The sequence below is a fragment of the Bufo bufo genome, chromosome 7, assembly GCF_905171765.1.
Source record: "Bufo bufo chromosome 7, aBufBuf1.1, whole genome shotgun sequence".
In the NCBI taxonomy this organism is placed as follows: domain Eukaryota; kingdom Metazoa; phylum Chordata; class Amphibia; order Anura; family Bufonidae; genus Bufo; species Bufo bufo.
Window position 1 is genome coordinate 13,086,772 of NC_053395.1, and position 21,953 is coordinate 13,108,724.

A 21,953-nucleotide genomic window follows, 5' to 3' on the forward strand; every position below is an offset into this window, starting at 1 on the left:
GTGACATAGTGTGGAGATGGCAGCAGCATGTGGAGACCACAGAGTGGCCCGGTGACAGAGGGGGAGGTGGGTGGCACTAACAGTACCTGCTGACAAAGGTAGGTGTAAGAAGGAGCACTTGGCATCAGATGTGGCTGGCACTGTTATGGGGGCATATGTGGATGGCACTGTTATGGGGCATCTGTGGATGGCACTGTTATGGGTGCATCTGTGGATGGCATGACACTGCTATGGGGGCATCTGTGGATGACACATGTATAGCATCTTATCTAATGTGTCATCCACAGATCCCCCATAACAGTGTCCCTGTGTAGTGAATGGGAGCCGGCATCTGGTTTTGTAATGGCAGCGGGGCCCAGTGCAGTCACTGTATTCTACTACACCGGGCCCCGCTCACTGTACTATAATCATATCTAACTTGTAGATATGGTTAAACTACTCAAATCATTTGAAATCCAGCGCTTGTACTACTTACTACTAACTTCGTAGCAGCCAGGAGGCCAGACGGGCGCTGGCAGCGTGACTCACTACGTCACGCACCTGCGCCGCCTGCTTCATTCATAAAGTGGACGGAGCAGGCGCGTGATGTAGTGAGGTACGCTGCCGCCCGCCCGGCCTCCTGATTTCTACGTAGTTAGTAGTAAGTAGTACAAGCGCTGGATTTCAAATGATTTGAATAGTTTAACCATACCTACACGTTAGATATGATTATACTACAGTGAGCGGGGCCCGGTGTAGTAGAATACAGTGACTGCACCGGGCCCCGCTGCCATTACAGAACCAGATGCCGGCCTCCAGTCCCTCCTCCCTCTCAGCCGATACACCCGACGGCAGCAGCATTCGCCCCATAAGACGCACTGCTATTTTCCCCCCACTTTTCAAAAAAGTGCCTCTTATAGGGCGAAAAATATGGTATATATATTTTTTTGTGCCACTAATACACGCCAAAAAGGGCTTTAGAACATATAACTGCACTGCATAAGGGCTAATAAGTGGTAGAAATATTCCCCTGTAATAACCCTGCTAATGCCGGTATCACACAGCACCTGCCCCCCAATAACAAGGCCGGTTTGCTGGAATTACAGAGCTGTATAATGGCAGTGTGGATGCGCAGTCAGTGCAGCAAGGTGTAATAGGATTGTTCCTATTACCCAGGCTGTAACCTCCCCGACTGAACCCTGTTCTGCATAAATGCTGTGGAATGATGCCTACCTATCCTCTCCCTACACCTTGAATAATCTTTTCCTGAACTTTTAAATAGTTTTTTAAGCACAATTAACTCTTTCCTAGCACTGTCCCTAGCGCCTGCTGACGTCTCTCCCTGCACTAAGTACACTGGAAATGGCAGAATCCAAGATGGCTGAGGCTATTTATAGGGCTGTGACATCACAGGACTGGCTGCTGATTGGCTGCAAGCATGGCATTATGGGTGATCCCGCCTTCCCAGAGTTCTTTGCCTCATGTCCTCACACGTGCAGCAGCCATTTTAGGAAAAAATGTGATTCGTTACCACGAAGCATAAGGAAATTCGGATTTGATGCGAATCGAATATTTCCTGAAATTCGGATCAAATTCCACTTCGTCAGCTTCGACTTGCTCATCTCTAGTAAAAGGGGCTTAAAAGTCCCTACAGCATGGCGTTATACTTATCTGCTCCCAGCGCTGTTCTCACGTGGCAGTGCATGGCCATGGTCACATGTGCATCTCCAGCCAATCACTGGCTTCAGCAGTGATGTGGTCACAAGCAGCGTGTCACTGCTGAAGCCAGTCATTGGCTGGAGCGGTGTATGTGACCATGGCCATGCACTGCCAGGTGTAAAAGTGCAGGAACCGGAATATGGAGGCAGAGGGGGCAGGGCGGCATGAAGCCGGTAAGTATGCATCTTCTGGCTCAGGGGCCACGCTGCAGGAACTTGATAAAAGTCATTTTTACTGGAAAAGTGCTGACATTTCCTTCCTGCCTATTCACAAATCAGCGCTTTCCTTCACTGCAGAGGACGGCGCTCCCTGGTTATTACCGCCTCCTGCCCCCCCAGTTAAAGGCGCCATGTAATAACCAGTAAGCACTTTCCCTTCACTTGGCTGAAAGCACTTTTGGTTAACACTTTAAAAACCGGGCCTGAACAGACACTTTTAATTGTGATTTAGCGCACATGGTGGTTCGAACAGTTGCCAATTATTTTGGGGCTACCAAAAAAAAATTTACTACTATTTTTCACTTGACACATAGGGCTTTATTATTTATTTTTAAGTTTTATTTGGGTGAAACTGTACAAAACATTTTTAAAAAGTATTTCTTTTTTCAAACTATAGCTCCTTATTCTTTAAATATGCAAACTGACACCAAAATAAATTATTGTAATTAGTTCCCCATTTTGTGTCGGTCGTTTTGTTATATAATATGTATAGTTTCACGTGAATGGGACGATAATGCCGACGGTTTTGGTTGGTGTGGGTGTTTTTCTTTTTATGTATTTTATTATTTTTTAACTTAATATTTAATATATTGCTGCTACAAATAATATCCCGCAAGAGGTCATAAAAAGACCTTTGGGGGACACTGACACTTTTTGTACATTTTTCACTTTTTCTTTTTTACCTTTATTTGTATTTTATTAATATTTTATTGTATTATTTTTTTATAATTGGTTTATTACTTATTATTTTAATATATTTTTGCCACTTAATATGTCCTCCAAGAGGTCATAAAAAGACTGTTGAGGGGACAGTGAACACTCTTATTTAGCAATTTTTCTTTTATTTGTATTTTATTTATTTTTTTATAATTTTCTATTTTTTTGCAACATCATCTTTTATTTATTTTTTCTTTTATTTGTGTTTTATTTATTTTTTGTTTTCAATTGTATAAAAAAAAAATCCACATAAATTGGTCATTGAGAGACCTTTGGGGGACACAGACTTTTTGTGTACTATTTTCACTGTAACTCGGGCATCCAAAGAAGCCCCAGTTACAGGGGGAACCAGCCTGCTGTGAGGGCATTGTACACAGGCAGACTGGCAGAGCTAATCAGGGTCTCCTGACCCGGCAGCTCTGCGATCCTCTTCCCCCAAGCCGGGCCCATCCTGCTCAGCGCTCACCTATTTGAGGAGAAGGCAGAAGTGCTGATAAACTGCTTCTGGAGAGCAATTGACTGGGTAGGGAGAGTGATATGGGACTGCGGGTGGCTCTTCCCGTTTGGGTTGCCCCTGCTGGGAATTTGGGTACCTCTCTCCCCCTGCATCTATAGTTAAGGATATACCCCCCTTTTTTCTCCCACCCCCTTTCGTTTTTTGGCCTCTTCCCTCCCACTTTATGATAAGGGTAAAAGGGGGCTTTTCAGGTGGCCCCCTTTTGACCTCCCCCCCCCTTTTTTTTCCTTTGCTGGTTCTTTAGGTTAGGAAATGGGAGGGCAGGAGTTAAGGTAGCCTGCTGGTACCCCCCGCCTGAGCAGCTCCCCGTCTTCTTCCCCAGCGTGCTCTCCTTCCTGTCCATACCCCCCCCCCACTCCACCACTAACGTTTTCCTCCACAATTCCTGAGTCCCCTGCACCCCTACCACAAGATAATAATGGTGGAGGGGCCACTACACCCCTACCTCCAGATAATAATGGTGTGGTGGCACCATAGATCCTTCTCTTTAGCAGTACTCTGCACTCCCCTGCAGGATACCCTTTAATTCCTGGACCCCCACAGCCGCTGTTCCTCGCAGACATAGTCACCGATCGCCTTCCTCCTCATCTGTGGAGTACAGGTGTCAGGTATGTCATGTTTCTTGCAGGCACCAGTCCCGACGCAGTTTAAGGGATTCCGGGAGAAGACGGTGCTCCAGATCCTCAAGATGGTGCTCACCGTCATCCTCGGATGTCTCGTTGGGCGAATCTGGGGAGTCTGGTTCGGTGTTACACGCAAGAGGTGGGAGCCTGTCCGTTCTTCCAGGGCCTCCCACCTGGTTTGTCCTCTGCCCTGTCCGTCTCCGGTTCTAGCGCCGGCTCCATCGGCGACCACATTCGTGATTTCTCCAGTGGCTCCAGGACTTCCTTTGTCTGGTGAGTTTCAGTATACAGGGGCTTGGGATGCGGGTGGACAGGGTTCTGAAGTTGTTACGGCTCTTTGGGCTTTCCTAGATAGATTTCAGTCTGCCACTCCTCAACCTCCCTCCTCTACCCCCTTTACAAAAAAAAACCTTCGGTGATTTAAGGATCTGCTTCGTCTGGTGAGTTTCAGTATTGAGCTCTTATAGCCCTGTGGTTAAGGTTCTGGCCTTTAATGTAGAAGGTTGTGAGTTTAATTTCCACAGAAACTTTTACTAAACATAAAGCTTAGTGGTTTAGATGGTTTCCTCACATGCAGTATTCTTGGGTTCAAAACCCCTAGCAGTATTGAAAAAAATAAATAAATCCTCAACCGCTCTCCTCACCTCAACCCCTTTGCAAAAACACCCTCCAGTTTTAGCCTTGTCAAATAGGACTTAAGAGATAAAAAAAAAAAATTGGCCCAACCTTTACATTGATATCTGGTCCTTATTGACGATAGACCAACACACTGTTGGCAAGGAGCGAAGGACGCCGCAAAAACCGTATTAACGTCATCCCAGGGTCGCTAGGACCATGAATAATTGTCTACAAGCCTTGCGGGATGGATCAGCGGCATCAGGAAAGTTGTTCAGAACTAGTCATTTAGCATGACACTTTATACAATGACCAGTGAGCCATAATACCCCAGCGACCGTTATCGATATGGTCCCTTGGCTAGACCTCTACCCCAATAAATCGGACGCTGCCTAGCTTAGTTCCGGTTTAACGTTAGGGTTTTTGACCCTTTTTGTTTTAAGCAGGCTACTAGTTTTTCACATAACCTTACATCAGCTCGGGAGCATCCAGAGGCCCTCCGGGAAACAGAGTTTAAAGAGGTTCCATGGGTAGGGTAGAAGGTCCCCCCTCCCTTTTTAATCCACCTTTCCCGAATCTCAGAGTTTCTCCCCTCTGTGTAGTTCCATAGAAGGAACCAGGTAAATTTTGTTTCATCCATCATCTTTCTCACCCGAAGGGAATCTCGGTTAACGATGCCCAGATTCAGGTGAAGCCTGTTGCTACCTGCAGAATACTTTTCTCCAGTTTATGCAATGCTTTGGTGCTCCGGTGTCCCCTGATAATACGGAGGATCCCTTAACTTGCCTTTCATTCCTGGGTATCGAGATTGATACGGTTACCATGGTTTTCCAGATGCCCAGGGATAAATTGGTCAAGCTGTCCGACATGATTGAGTGCTTTCTTTCAGCAACTAATGTTACACTGCATTAAATACAGTCCCTTCTGGGTTTATTGGTTTTGCCTGCAGGGTTATGCCTATTGGCAGGGTTTTCTCATCGTCTTTCGCTTCTACCCGGGGAGTTAAATCCCCACGTCACCGTATCAGTGTGACTAAATCGATGAAGGCGGATTTACAAGTATGGCGTGAATTTTTATCCTCCTACAACGGCACACTTGTTTGTTGCCTCCTGTAGCGACTAATTCTGAACATTTCCTGTTCACTGATGCCTCGGGTTTTGGTGGTTTTTGCTGCTGTTTTGGTAACTCATGGTGCACATCCCAGGGGCCTGAGTCAGCGAGTGGCCTTTGTAGGAATTTAACGTGATTAGAACTCTTTCTATTACAGTGGCAGTGAAAATCTGGGGGCCTCCGTTTGCTAATAGTCATATATGCTTCTGGACGGATAACTTGAGCGTTGTTTACTGCATTAAAGGGTATTCCCACCGCTGGGACCCGCACCTATATCGAGAACAGAGCGGGGAGCGCTGTGGCTGGAGGACCCCAGATTTCCCGGGGTCCGTCCACCACCAGCGCTTGGCTATTTTCGTCGGCCTCATAAAAATGAAGTGCTCTCTCCTTCACTTTCGGGGCTCCGTTCTCGATATAGGTGTGGGTCCCAGCGGTGGGACCCGCACCCATAAGACAATGGGAGCATATCCTAGCGATATGCCCCCATTGTCTGAGATGAGAAAACCCCTTTAATAGCCTGTCTTTCTCATCCTTACCGGTCCTCGGTCTTTTGCGGTAGTTAGTGTTGCATGTCGCAAATTTAACACCTTCTTCAGGTCCCATCATGTTGCTGATGCTCTTTCTCATTTTCATTGGCAGGAGTTTCGGGCCCTCCTTCCGGTAGCAGACCAGGATGGCATACCATACCCACTGGACCTCTGGAGGCTGGTCTTTTGTTACTCCGGCGACTTGAAGAGCACATGGTAAGGCCTGGGGTGAGTGGCTAGCAGCTGCTGGGTCTTAGGATGTGAGTCAGGCCGATGCAAGACTAGAGATTATGGTGGAGTTCTTACTGCGCTTGTGCGTTGGGGCCTCAGCAATGGTTGCTCAACGGCGTATGTCCGGGGTTTCTTTAATTTTTGCCTTCTCGGATGGTGCATCGTCACAAATCTATTTTTGATCATGCAGGCTGTAACGAGTCTCTGCTCGCTCTGCTCCACTCTCCCGACACTCCCCAGATCGCAATGTCTGATTGTTCAGTGTATAAACACTATGCAGTAAGCCTTTAGCTCCATCTAGTGGTGATAACGTAGAACAAACACCAGGCAGGCTGTATGTGAGTTCAAACAGGAATCCCCTTTATTGAATGCACCCAACACACTTTTATACACAAACAACAACTTCCTATTGGTCAATTGTAAAGTCCTCTCTAGTTCTCACTTAGGGCCTCTTGGCTATGTAAATGAGGGCTTGAAACAGGGTTGGAAGGAGTTGGTCCAATAGCCTGGCTGGGAGGAGGATAGATGTGGTTATGCAAATGAGGGCTTACCACAACCACAGAGAGATTCAAACCTAAGACAGGGTGGAGGACCCACCACAGTGTAGCATAATCAAGGAAACATGGTTCAGTTTTCCAAGGACTGTAGCGGTCAGAGGAGGAAGAGACCACAAGGCAGGATTCAAATACAGTACAGCAGACAATGAGGCTGAAGCATACACCGGCTTTATTAAAGAGGACCTTTCACTAGAATAAAACATCTAAACTAACTATACAGACATGGAGAGCGGCGCCCCAGGGATCTCCCTGCACTTACTGTTATACCTGGGCGCCGCTCCGTTCTCCCGGTATAACCTCCGGTATCTTCATAGTTAGGCTCCACCCAGGGGAACCTGCCGGCGTCTCATTCTCCCATGCCAATCGCAGCGCTCAGCTCATAGCCCAAGAGGCTTTTTTTTCTCTCAGGCTATGAGCTGAGCGCTGCAATTGGCCAGCGCTACAGCATGGGAGAATGAGACGCCGGCAGGTTCCCCTGGGTGGAGCCTAACTATGAAGATAACAGAGGCTATACCGGGAGAACGGAGCGGCACCCGGGGATAACAGTAAGTGCAAGGAGATCCCTGAGCGCCACTCTCCATGTCTGTATGGTTAGTTTAGATGTTTTATTCTAGTGAAAGGTCCTCTTTAAAGAACAAAATGGAACTGCCGGAAAATCGGATTAACAGTATAGTACCACCGCACCAGAGGCACAATGGGTTAATGACAGAAATGGTATAAACAGGTGTACATAAATTCTATGGAATTTTGCATAGAAAACAGAATGAGCCAAATGACAAACAGACTCTCACTAGTAATTTCCTATCTAGTCCTGCTACCCGGGGGGCGCTTCTACAGCTCGCTGACTAAATTCCTTTACTCTATAACCTATCGCATATTAGCACCGGTGCCACTAACAGTTCTGCAGATTCTCCTTGGTTCGGTACATGACGGAAGGTGCAGTCTGGCTCCAAGTCTGGTTGCTTGCTTGTCCCAGCGTGGTCTTTCTTTCCCTCTCTGGTTGGATTACAGCAGATACAGGTCTTCACCAAGTTCAGCTCTGGCAGGAAAGATCCGGCTTGTCACTGGTCTGCGAATGACACGATCTCACTCCTCTGAAACACACTTTGCAGTCTCTGTATTCTGCTCCACAGCTGTCAGGAAGAAATCACTTTTTATAGTCTCTTGCTGTTATATCTCCCAGCATACAGTCTCTCTCCATCTCCAGACAGACTCCGCAACTTCTAGCACACCCCGGGAAAAACTTTATTGTCCTCTTTCAGCTTGTCCTTTCCCTTATTCCAAGCCAAAGCAGCCTCTTGTGGTTGGAAGAGGATTTCACAGCCTGTGTGCAGCATTATCACCAGAGATGTCAGTGCAATGTAATTTGGTTAATATAAGGCTGACTCTTACAGGACCATGACACAGACGTTGCGGGGTTGGCATACAGAAGGCGTCCACTCGCAAGGCAGCGGACGATTTTGTACCAGTTGCGCTGCAGCCCAGTTTCTTTGCATCCTTTATTCTGCACTTCCCTTTAGTGGCCCTCCTCTTATCGGTAAGCTTCAGTCTCGCCTTTTTCGGTGCCCTTCGCATAGGTGAACTACTACCTCCTTCACGGCATAAGCCAGGCGAACTCCTCTTCAATGATGTTTCGTACTCCTTTTCAATTATGCTTCCTCAGGTAATGGGGAGGTACGGGTCAGAATTTGATGCTCTAAGACGGACATGTTCGGCAGGGGAGCATGGATCCTGCTCCACCCGATTTCGGGCTCCGCTTGCCCATTTCGATTAGTCAAGGAATACAGTAAATTTCGCCCTGGCGTCAGTAATTATTGGTCCACCTAGACTGCCCACCCTTTGCGAAGCTTCTATTAACTGCGATTTTCAAACTCTTCCTTTCAGCCGTCAGTTTTGATCCCCAAATTTTTGGGACGCATTCGTCCCGGATTGGTGGAGAGACCGAGGTGGCCAGGGCAGGACTTTCTGGGGCAGACGTCATGCAGATCGGTAGGTGTGTCACAACTAGACAGCTGAGAAGCTCTGACAGGAGTCGTTCAGATCCTCCCCCTTGAGTTTCTTTGTTTTGGTTTCTGTTTCTCACCTTGTTAGGCTATCTCAGCTGTCATGCAGTCAGACTCATTACCTCCCTTTATATTCTCCCCCATAAGGTAGTTGGGTGTGGCTGATACAACTTCCTGGAATGAGTGTGCATGCTGTCTTCAGCTCCCAGCTCCCAACTACCAGTTCTCAGTTCGTCTGCAGATAAGTGTTGTTTTAGTATTTATGATTTTCTGTTGTCTGGATCCAGGTGACCCTGACTCCCTCCGTGTCTGTGTAGGGAGCCGGTGGTCGTGTCCCCTCACTATTGTAGGGCCTTCAGGTTCAGATAGCCGAGGTACGTGGATATGCGCCCATTCACCTTTAGAGTGGTCGCATAGGCTGAGCAATAAGGGAGAGCGGCAGGTCGATTGCAGGGGTCTCCCTTTTTGTTCCTTAGTTGTGGATCCAGTGAGTCATCGTATGTTATTTGTATCATCTTGTTTCCTGTACACCATCCGTGACATTATCAGCCACCAAAACCGTCTCAAGCATGGATCCGGTTTCACTTTTGGCTGAACGCTTTCAGGGTCTTGCTTTGGAGGTAGCTGATCTCCGTAAGACTTTTTCTCAGTTTCAAGTGACCGGTTCAGCTTGCGTTCATGGAGTTTGTGCTGAGCCTAAGATTTCGCTCCCGGATACGTTTTCCGGGGGTAGTGAGAATTTTGTACGTTTTAGAGAGGCCTGCAAACTCCATTTTCGCCTTCTTCCCCATTCTTCCGGTGATGAAGAACGAAGGGTGGGCATCATTATATCGCTGCTCAGGGGTAATGCTCAGTCCTGGGCCTTTTCGCTGCCGGAGGGGGCACGGCCCCTTCGTTCAGTGGATGAATTCTTTTTAGCCCTGGGTCAGATATATGATGATCCGGATCGTATTGCTCTGGCTGAGTCTAGACTACGTCTGTTATGCCAGGGTAAACAATCCGCAGAGATATACTGCTCAGAATTTCGGAGATGGGCAGCAGATACGGGTTGGAATGATGCTGCACTCCGAAGTCAATTTTGTTATGGTCTTTCTGAGGGATTGAAAGATGCATTTGCCTTTCATGAAAGACCTACCTCCTTGAATTCTGCTATGTCTCAGGCTGTTCGTATTGACAGGCGTCTTAGAGAAAGAGGAGAGATCTCTCCTTCTTATCATGCTCAGTCCCGGGACAGTGCAGCGGTGTCATTCTGTGCACAGGGGTCTCAGTCGCTGTCAGCCCCTTCTGAGCAGGAGCCCATGCAGCTGGGGTTGATTGCCTCTGACAATAGAGGATTCAGCCCGCAGGGGAGGGTTTGCTTTTGTTGTGGAGGTATAAATCATCTGGCAAATGTTTGTCCCTCTAGGAGATTCAGGCAGTTTTCTGGGAGTAATAAAGAGACAAAAAGGAAGAAATCTTTTAAGAATATTCCGTCTGTTACTATTGGCAGGGTTGAGGCGGAAATTGAAGAATTGTCTTTTGCTTGTAGTTCCCGTTTTGTCCTGCCTGCTAGGGTGGCGCTAGAGAGCAAGAGCATTTTTTGTGAGATTTTTGTGGATAGTGGAGCAGCTGTCAACCTCATTGATAACCAATTTGCAATAACTCATGGTTTCCAGGTTTGCACTTTGCGAAAAAATATTCCTGTTTTTTCTATTGATTCAGCTCCACTTTCTCAGAAATCATTAAAGGGCATAGTTCACAATATCCGTTTAATTGTGAATGATACTCATGTTGAGGATGTGTCATGTTTCGTCCTTAGCGGTTTGCCCTCTCCTCTAGTGTTGGGGCTACCCTGGCTCACTAAACATAACCCCACCATTGATTGGCAAGCGAGGCAAATAAATGGTTGGAGTAACTTTTGCAGAGAGAATTGCCTCATAACATCTATTTCTGAGGTTTCTACTAAAACTGTACCACCTTTCCTCTCTGAATTTTTGGATGTTTTCTCTGAGAGTGGAGTTCAGGGTTTACCTCGGCACAGGGAGTATGATTGCCCTATTGATCTCATCCCAGGTGCCAAGCTGCCTAAATCTCGTTTATACAATCTTTCCCAACCTGAGAGGGTCGCGATGCGTGCTTATATCTCTGAGAGTCTGAGAAAAGGACACATACGACCCTCAAAGTCACCTGTTGCCGCTGGTTTTTTCTTTGTTAAGAAAAAAGATGGTTCTTTAAGACCTTGTCTGGATTTCAGGGAGCTGAACAGTATCACTATTCGTGATCCGTATCCGCTTCCTTTAATCCCAGATTTGTTTAACCAGGTTGTTGGGGCGAAAGTCTTTTCCAAATTAGACCTAAGAGGGGCATACAACCTGGTTAGGGTCAGAGAAGGAGACGAATGGAAGACGGCTTTCAATACCCCTGAGGGCCATTTTGAGAATTTAGTTATGCCTTTTGGTTTGATGAATGCCCCAGCCGTTTTTCAGCATTTCGTCAACAGCATTTTTTATCATTTAATGGGAAAATTTGTATTAGTGTATTTGGATGACATTTTGATTTTTTCTCCTGATTTCAAAACTCATAAGGAACACTTACGTCAGGTCTTGCTCATCCTGCGGGAGAATAAATTATACGCGAAACTGGAAAAATGTGTGTTTGCGGTTCCAGAGATCCAATTTCTGGGGTTTCTTGTCTCCGCTTCTGGTTTTCGCATGGACCCCGAGAAGGTCCGCGCTGTGCTTGAGTGGGAGCTTCCTGAGAATCAGAAGGCGCTGATGCGTTTTTTGGGCTTTGCTAATTATTACAGGAAATTTATTTTGAATTATTCCTCTGTTGTTAAACCACTCACGGATATGACCAGAAAGGGGGTAGATTTTTCTTCCTGGTCGGTAGAGGCGCGTAAGGCCTTTTCTGATATCAAGGAGAGTTTTGCTTCCGCTCCCATCCTAGTACAACCTGATGTTTCCTTACCCTTCATAGTTGAGGTTGATGCTTCTGAGGTAGGGGTGGGGGCGGTCTTGTCTCAGGGTTCCTCTCCTGCCAAATGGCAACCGTGTGCCTTTTTCTCAAAGAAGCTCTCCTCCGCAGAGAGAAATTATGATGTGGGAGATAGGGAATTGTTGGCCATCAAGTTGGCTTTTGAGGAATGGCGCCATTGGCTAGAGGGAGCCAGACACCCTATTACCGTGTTTACTGACCATAAAAATCTGGCCTACTTGGAGTCAGCCAAGCGTCTGAACCCGAGACAGGCCAGATGGTCTTTGTTCTTTTCAAGGTTTAATTTTGTTGTTACGTTCCGCCCTGGGGTTAAGAATGTGAAGGCAGATGCCCTGTCACGTTGTTTCCCGGGAGGTGGGAATTTTGAAGACCCGGGTCCCATTTTAGCTGAAGGTGTGGTGGTCTCTGCTCTTTTTCCTGAATTGGAGGCAGAGGTGCAGGCAGCCCAGTCAGAAGCTCCTGATCTTTGTCCTCCTGGGAGGTTGTTTGTGCCTCTCGCTTTGAGACACAAGATTTTTAAAGAACACCATGATACGGTCCTTGCTGGGCACCCGGGGACAAGAGCCACACTGGATCTCATTGCTCGGAGATTCTGGTGGCCTGCGCTTCGTAAGTCGGTTGAGGGTTTTGTGGCAGCTTGCGAGACTTGCGCTCGTGCCAAGGTCCCTCACTCACGGCCATCAGGTCCTCTCCTTCCTTTGCCCATTCCTTCCCGTCCTTGGACACATCTGTCCATGGACTTCATAACGGACTTGCCTCGTTCCTCGGGGAAGTCTGTGATTCTGGTGGTGGTGGACCGTTTTAGCAAAATGGTGCACTTTATCCCTTTTCCCGGTTTGCCCAATGCTAAGACGCTGGCGCAGGCATTTGTTGACCACATTGTCAAATTGCATGGGATTCCTTCTGACATAGTCTCTGATAGGGGCACGCAGTTTGTTTCCAGATTCTGGAAGGCTTTCTGTTCTCGCTTGGGGGTTCGCTTGTCATTCTCTTCTGCTTTCCATCCGCAGTCGAATGGCCAGACAGAGCGTGTCAATCAGAATCTGGAGACATATCTGCGCTGTTTTGTGGCGGAGAATCAGGAGGATTGGTGTTCATTTTTGTCCCTTGCTGAGTTTGCTTTAAATAACCGTCGTCAGGAGTCCTCTGATAAGTCACCATTTTTTGGTGCATATGGGTTTCATCCGCAGTTTGGGACTTTCTCTGGAGAGGGCTCTTCTGGTTTGCCTGATGAGGACAGATTCTCCTCGTCTTTGTCATCTATTTGGCAAAATATTCAGGATAATCTAAAGAATATGAGTGAGAGATATAAGCGTGTGGCGGATAAGAGACGTATGCCTGGTCCGGACCTGAATGTTGGTGATTTGGTGTGGCTGTCTACCAAGAATATCAAATTGAAGGTTCCCTCCTGGAAGTTGGGTCCTAGGTTTATTGGGCCTTACAAGATCCTGTCTGTCATCAATCCTGTTGCCTACCGTCTTGATCTTCCTCAGACTTGGAAGATCCATAATGTTTTCCATAAGTCCTTATTGAAACCTTATGTTCAACCTATTGTACCCTCACCTTTGCCTCCTCCTCCGATTATGGTTGATGGGAATCTTGAATTTCAGGTCTCTAGGATTGTGGATTCTCGTCTTGTCCGCGGTTCCCTCCAGTACCTCGTTCATTGGGAGGGTTATGGTCCTGAGGAGAGGATGTGGCTCCCAGTGACGGACATTAAGGCCTCTCGCCTCATCAGGGCTTTCCATAGGTCCCATCCTGAGAAGGTGGGCCCTGAGTGTCCGGAGTCCACTCCTAGAGGGAGGGGTACTGTCACAACTAGACAGCTGAGAAGCTCTGACAGGAGTCGTTCAGATCCTCCCCCTTTAGTTTCTTTGTTTTGGTTTCTGTTTCTCACCTTGTTAGGCTATCTCAGCTGTCATGCAGTCAGACTCATTACCTCCCTTTATATTCTCCCCCATAAGGTAGTTGGGTGTGGCTGATACAACTTCCTGGAATGAGTGTGCATGCTGTCTTCAGCTCCCAGCTCCCAACTACCAGTTCTCAGTTCGTCTGCAGATAAGTGTTGTTTTAGTATTTATGATTTTCTGTTGTCTGGATCCAGGTGACCCTGACTCCCTCCGTGTCTGTGTAGGGAGCCGGTGGTCGTGTCCCCTCACTATTGTAGGGCCTTCAGGTTCAGATAGCCGAGGTACGTGGATATGCGCCCATTCACCTTTAGAGTGGTCGCATAGGCTGAGCAATAAGGGAGAGCGGCAGGTCGATTGCAGGGGTCTCCCTTTTTGTTCCTTAGTTGTGGATCCAGTGAGTCATCGTATGTTATTTGTATCATCTTGTTTCCTGTACACCATCCGTGACAAGGTGGCGCTCAAGCTGCTTTGCGAGCTATGTCCGGCCTGACCTCTTGCTGGTGGGTTAATCCTCGGGGTTCATCTCGTTCCCAAAAACAAACACAAAAACAAAACTATTATTTCATTTCAAGTTATTGTGCTGTTTATGCTGTATTTCACAGGGGTTCCACGTCCAGCCATTTGGATCAGCGGTCATTCATATGTCTTTTGGAAAGCCCAGAGAGCCGACTGCCGGACCCCGGGCTTTTGTGAGGTTGACATTTTTGGAAGGGCATTTGGGGCCTCCATTGGTCTTAGGTTCTTCCGGAGGCAGTGGAAATTAGCAGGTCCCTCATTGCGGCTCGCTGAGCTTATGACCTTAATGTGTTCCGACATGGAACGGATATCTTCCTTTTTCCAGGAATGGTCTGAGATTATCCCCCGTATGGTTTGGCATGGTTCTAGGGATTCAGAGGCCATAAAGAAAGGCAGCAGGATGGTCAACCCACGCATTTCCTGTTTTATAAGGTCCCAGGGAGGCATAAGGTGACAACTGGGCATTGATGCGGCCAGACGGAGTACACCTATCTGATATTGGTCTTGTTATTTTCCTCTCTGGGTTGCAGGAGGCGGTGGCAGAAGTAATGTTTATGTTGGGTGGTGGTCGGAGCCTGGTGGAGGTCAGCAGGCTCCTCCGTGGTGATTTCGAGACAGTAAGAAGACATGGTGAAGTGTAAAGGGTGGACATGCCCGCTCGGAGTCCAGCGGCCAGCATACCGCGCCATGTGTCGGTGATTTGGAGCAGTTTTAGGCTCTTGGTTTTGTAATGTTACGATTTGGCAAATAAAGAAAGCTGTGACCGATCACCACCCAACATGAAGGTGTCATGCGTGGTTCTTTGGGGTAGGTTGAATTTAGATAAAAGGAGGAGGGGAGAGGGGGTTTTATGGTTGGCTCCTCAGCTTACCGGCAGTCTGGAGAGCACCTGACCGGGTATGGAGGGTGATATGGGACTGCAGGTGGCTCTTCCTGTTTGGGTTGCCCCTGCTGGGAATTTGGGTACCTCTATAGTTAGGGGATATACCCCCCTTTTTACTCCCATCCCCCTTAGTTTTTGGCCTCTTCCCTCCCATTCCATGATAAGGGTAAAAAGGGGCTTTTCAGGTGGCCCCCTTTTGACCCCCCTTTTCTTTTTCCCTTTGTTGGTTCTTTAGGTTAGGAAATGGGAGGGCAGGGGTTAAGGTAGCCTGCTGGTACCTCCTGTTTCCTGGGTGGGTTTAGCCCCTCCTGTAGGTTATTTAATCCCCCTCCCTCTTTCCGGCCAGTCTCTTGGCTGGAGAAACGTTGTCCTGCCCCCCCTCCTTTATTTTAGGTATATGGACGCTTGTCGCTCGAGTCAGCGGTAACTTCCGATGTTTTTCGTTTGGTTGTTCATATACCTTTTTAATTCCAGTTCAGAGAAGTCACAGCTGGCGGTTTGGAGACAGTCAGAAGACATTGTGAAGTGTAAAGGGTTGACATGCCCGCTGGTAGACCAGCGGCCGGCATACTGCACCATATGTTGGTGGTTTGGAGAAGTTTTAAGGCTCTTGGTTTTGTGATGTTACGATTTAACAAATAAAGAAAGCTGTGACCGATCACCACCCAACATGAAGGTGTCATGCGTGGTTCTTTGGGGTAGGTGGAATTTAGATAAAAGGGGAGGGGAGAGGGGGTTTTATGATTGGCTCCTCGGCCTACCGGCAGTCTGCCTTCTCCTCTGCTCCCCCACTGTCACTGACAGCCAGGGACCCTTCCTGCTTCTGCTACAGTGCGGGAGCAGGAGCTGTAATGCTCCATCGTGCTATAAGCCGTGTACCGGGGTGGGCCCCCCAGGATACAGTGAAGTCATGAATAAGAAAAACAACTCCACCACCAGTTTTTGCCAAAACAGAATTTTACTTAAATGTGGTAATGAACACAACCACAAATGCTGGGAACATACAATAAATTAGCGTGAGTGTGGTAATTTACCTACTGGCGGGCACAACTAAACTGCCACACCTTACCTGTCATTACCCTAAAAAAACAAGAATAACTGTATAGGTGTGTGGTGCGGGCTAGCCTGCGGTGCAGCACCACAGCTTACAATCTTACAAAGCTCTACAGAATTCCTCCTCCCATAACTGGTTCTGTAGCACATGCCTGAATATTCCTCCTGAGCAAAACGCCAGCCTGGCTTGAGTTTGTGGGAAGTTTATCAGCTCTCCGGTGTGAAATGTCACTTTAAATTATGGAGTCCTTGCAATGAACAATAGCAACACTTGTGGCCCGACACAAACAGAGACCCGAACTAGCTAACTACAGGCCTGCTCTCAGTCTCTAGGCACCAACACTGTAATGAGGTGCGTGCACGATCTTACTGACTCTGGTCTGCTCTGCCTGATGACTCTGAACAGAACAAATGCCTCTCCAACAAACATGCGGTCCCACAGTGTATGTCGCTATGCTCCTCAGATCTCATCAGCGTTCCTGAAAGCAATTGCAGCGACCAGGGGCAACACATGAGGCGCGGTGGGCCGATAGGGGTCGTATTAGTTTTTTTTACTCACGGTTAGCAGAGCCTTCCTGGGTCGGCGTGCAGTGATGGGAAGGATGGCACAAGTTCATTCGGGGCACACTGTTTGTCAAGGGATTCCCTCCACATGGTGTTCGAGGTGCCCTGAGTGGTAAGGTTTTTTTGTTAAGTTGCCTTGGTGGCGGGGTTCCTGGTGTTCGTGACGCCAGCACCGTTAGGTGCAAAAGAATAAATTGAGTCCAGACCTTGTATATAGTTGAACAGCAGCTTTACTTTGCATAAACGTTTCTCCAAACAGTTCACAGACTTTATCTTGGTTCCAGCAGGCGTTAGCATTAACTCTGGCAGGCAAACAATTTGAGCTCTGCTGCATGTGTTGCTCTCTGGCTCTACTGTACTAGCAGGCTTACTGTATATCTTTACTTCTTTTTCTTTGCTGCAACTTCTCTCTTTAGTCTGTCTCTTGATTAATACTTGACCAGGGAAACTTTCTTCCTGGTTCCTGAGGCTTTTCAGGGTTGGCCTCCTTGTCCAGCATAGCTAAAGGTGCTCTTCTGGCCTAAACAGGGCCCGTCCAGCAGGGCCGTGGGCCTGCTGCACAACCTCCCTTGGAGAGGGGTAGGCTCACACACTGACTCCTAACTAACTAGTCTCCTCCCTTAGAAAGAGAATCAGGACCTTAGTAAAGAATTCCCCACAAATAGGTTTGACCCTCTACGAGGCACGACCACAGCCTCATTATCATTGTCAGATCTTCAAGCTAGATTACAGGAAGCTAGGCAGGTGACCTTCCCTATCCAGCCATTCAAAGCATGGGATAAGGAGCTTGATAGACAAGGAATCCACAAGAGTATTCTGAGGGGGTGGCTATGCCTGAGGAACTCGACTCCCAATGAGATATGGCGGGAGACTCAATTCAAATTAGTGCATAGGGCGATCTACGGGTTTTACAATACGAGATCAGCGATTCTGGCAAATAAGATCACACATTGCCCAAAGTGCGCAATAGAGAACTCCAACTTATTTCACGGGTTGTGGAATTGTCCGAAGATAGTGGTTTTCTGGACATCCTTTATAAAGTGGTTAAAAGAGGTGATGCATATCACGATTTCACTAACGCCGGATGATCTACTGCTGTTCCATTTTTATCCCGAGGGTACAAAGATAACACAAATTGCCCATGTCTGCATCATTGCGGCAAAAAGGTGCATATTGAAGAATTGGTTATCCCAAGCAGTTCCCTCAATTGGGGAGGTCATCACCCAAGTAAAATGCAGGGCCGATCCTACACGGGGTGCAGTGGGTGCCCCGCACCCCAGCGCTGTCACCCGAAAGGCGCCGAGCGAGCCGCCGGGACTTTTTTTTTTTTTACTTTTTTTTTTTTTTAAGCCGAGCCCGGAGCCCGGAGCGCAGAGAAGGCCCCGCCCACACTATTTGGCCCCGCCCACTCATTGCAGGCGCCTATAGCGCTATGCGGCTGCTCTTATAAATATGAGCTAACTATTCTGTCGCAATCGCGCCGCCCCCCCCCCTCACCCCCCCTCTGAGGCGCCGAAGTTTGACCAGATCCTGACCGCCGGCTAACCTCCTCCTGCCTGCTGATCCTGTCTGCTGCGGAATCAGACTCAGACAGGATCAAACCAGCCTGGCCAATCAGCACAAGGCAATTCTGCTGAGGCAGCTGCTGATTGGCCAGTGGCAGTGTGCTCAAGGGAGGCGGGAGAATTGGTTCGCCGGCCCGTCAGCCGTCGACAGTGTGCCTGAGACCTGAGAGAAGACGAAGAAGGAAGCAGAAGCACCCGTCCCTTCCTGTCCCTGGCTGGCCTGAAGAACGGTTCATCCGTCCAGTCCTGACTCCTTCCTGAAGGCTGCCGTGTCACTGCCTGGCTCTGGCTGCCTGAGAGACGCTACAGAGAGAGAGAGAGCAGACTCAGCACTGCAGAGACTCTAGGTATGATCGAGTCGATGTGTCTATTGTCTTGATAATGTCAGAATCAGATTTGACCTGACAGCCTGACAGGCCACTGCCAGGCAGCAAGAGAGAGGAGGGGTGGGGGGGAGGGAGGGAGGGGGACAGCCAGGACAGGGTGGTGGGACATGCTTCAATCCCACTCCAGTGAGTCCTGTTGTCCTCTATGAGCCCCAAAATGCCCATGGGGGAGAAGTAGGAAGAAAGCACACTGTGTCCTGAGATTTTTTGGGGGGCATTAGGGGTGGGGGGGGGGCTCATAGAGGACAGTGTGCTTTCCTCCTATAAGGAGTTAAAGGGGTTTGGAGTAAGGGCTCTTTCACACTTGCGTTGTCCGGATCCGTCGTGTACTCCATTTGCCGGAAGTGCCCGCCGGATCCGTAACACCGCAAGTGAACTGAAAGCATTTGAAGACGGATCTGTCTTCAAAATGCGTTCAGTGTTACTATGGCACCCAGGATGCTATTAAAGTCCTGGCTGCCATAGTAATAGTGGGGAGCAGGGGAGCAGTATACTTACAGTCCGTGCAGCTCCCGGGGTGCTCCAGAATGACGTCAGAGCGCCCCATGCGTTGGGGGCTGAAGTTGTTGCCATAGAAACATTGTAAAGGGGAGGAGTTAGTAAGATAACCACGCCCATGTGGGGGCGCCAGAAATATTTCTGCACCCAGGCGCCTGTGACCCTAGGATCGGCCCTGGTAAAATGGTGCCTATATAGGGAAATCTACGCGGCAGATCAAGGCACAGAAAAAGCATTACAAAAGTTAATGAGCAGGTGGAGAGGGTTTATTGGCAGTGTGCTGGACACGGCCGAGATCAAAACAATTATGAATCCTTTGAAACAGACGTCCTGGTACTTACTTGAACAGCTGAAAGGCACTCTGAGTAGATTGGAACAGTAGTGTCCGGAGAAATGAAGATAGAGAAAAATCGATGTCTGGGGTGGATTAGGGGATAAAGAGAGCACTGACTTAAGAACTTTTTCTTGGGCTTCTTCGAGTTAGGGCGGAGGGGGAAAGGGTGTTTACAAATTTATGTTTACTCATATGAAAAGTGTGCAGGATATAAGTATGTATTTTGTTGAGCACAAATGCCGTATTGTGATTTTTATCAATGTATGTACGACACTGTGAAAATTGGATATATGTATCTTGTGTATGCAATAGTTAAATGCCGATCCAAATAGATTAATAAAATTTGGTTTAAAAAAAAAAAAAAAAAGAAAAGAAAGAGAATCAGAATGGAAAGAAGGTTCCACTCCCTCTAAATGTAGCACTGCCATGCTTTGCTGCCACCTCTGCTGAACCAGGTACATTACATGTTAACATAACAGTTACAAGAAATAGATATACACATTATATTGGACCTGAAATAAATATATTAGATTATATGACATTAACCATTGGAGACTGTAGCAAGGTGCAGAAGTGGTAACACCACTCTGGGGTGTAACACAATCCTCGTTCCTCTGGACAGGATCAGGGTTCACTTAGCTGCCGCTCTGGTCACTGAGGTATGCTCTCATACCTGGATGCCGTCGGAACCTCTGCTGACACAGTTCCTTAGTCTCCGCTCCCTCTAAGATGGCTGCTTCCTTTCCCTTCCTCTCCAGGCTCTGTGTAACTCCACCTCTCATGAATATGGAAATATAAGCAGTCTGTAGCTGTGTTTAGGAAACAGTGGCATCTTGTGGCCAAACAGTAGAATGTCAGTCTAGATCATTAAGTGTTCTTGCATGGCAAGACCACTTACTGTTATCTCACATATATATTCTTATTATAGTCAAATTTACCACCCTAACTCCTTCCACAGTTTTTACACTACATAGACAGTAATTAACGAAAACATGCGGATTGTTCACTTTGTTGAACGTTTAGCCAAATGGTTCACGAAATATTGGCGTTTTTGTGGCAAAATTGGTCCCATAGGAATGAATGGCGTAATGTTCAAAACTAGAGTGTGAGCTGAAAAATCAGGACATGATTTCTAAACTGCCACCACTCCCTCATTTTGAAGCCCACCTACACAAATCTTATATCAAAACGTTCAGCTATCCCTGCTGCCACTAAAAATGTCCACGGCTAAGCCTGATAGTTTTCACAATATGACCATTTGTTTGCAACTCACGACGTTGACATTGATTGAAACTCCACTCTAGCCACCTCAAATTTGAAGGGCATTTCTAAACTGTGACTGTGCCTTCATTTTTAATATTTCAGAGACATACTATGCATCATATGTAGGTCTGGGTCTTGTGATAGTCACAATATAAAGCTCTTTGCTGTAGGATTTATGATTTTTAAACTACAACCGTTTGAAGATGGCAGCCGCCAGTGAAGTGACTGCTGGGACTGAGGTCTGAGGGGCTCTTGTTTCTATAGGAACAGAGGTGGGCGGGGATGTCATGTGACTACTCCTCTGAAGATGGTTGCTGCAGTGCATGCTGGGATACTTACTTTCACTTTACGGCTGCTCCGCCCACACAGCCGGTCTGAGGAAGCTCCTGAGGGGAACATGTCATGGTGAACAGATTAGAAAAATTACATATAGCCAGCACATTTAGCATGATATAAATACTTCTCGGCTTTTTGGCTAAGATCAAGTGTAGTATCTGTTCTTATCAGTCCAGTCGAGCCTGGCTCCTGGACTGAACTCTGCCCATGGAGGAAGGCCGCTACAGGCTGAGCCATGGGATTAGAGGAGAGCAGAGAACCACACAGTGGCCCACGAAGGGTGTACAGCACTAGGGCAGAAATGTCCTGTGCGAGGTGGCCCGGGTTGCTGGATCGATGCCATTAGGTCGAGTTGTGTTGAAAGCCCAAAGTGCAAGTGCCTCAGGACTGGTGACCCTGGGGTGCCGGAACTCACTGGGGGTGGAATCCCACTGAGAGATGGCACATTAGCACAGCACTTTCTTTCTCACAATTTTAGCACACACTTCTATTTGCTCGGCTTCGGCCTTGAAGATACGAGGAATTTTTATAATTCCGGTCGAATGTCCGGGCCGTAATGGCAATCATTCACTTATTTATTTTTGATGTCACTGTGTGCACTTTTACACGTTGTGTGTTCACTAGGATTTTCAAGGGTTGCGGCGCCCTAACGGGTACCCCCTCCTTGAGGTCTAGGGGGTGTGTGTGGCCATATTGGTTCCTCACCCCCCTGCCAAACCCCTTGGGCTCTCCCTCCGGCGAGAGTCCAGACCTTGTTGAAGCTCCTGGCTGACGCCTTGAGTGGCAGCCTATGCGAAAGCCGGGAGCATAGATGGGCGTACCCTTGGCTTCGGCTTCAAAGCCACTTGTCCCA

The 21,953-nt window shown here is 47.8% G+C and overlaps 1 pseudogene; it reads left to right on the forward strand.

Moving 5' to 3' along the window:
• Positions 1 to 21,219: 21,219 nt before the first annotated feature.
• LOC121009083 lies at positions 21,220 to 21,338 on the forward strand (annotated as a pseudogene).
• Positions 21,339 to 21,953: the final 615 nt, after the last annotated feature.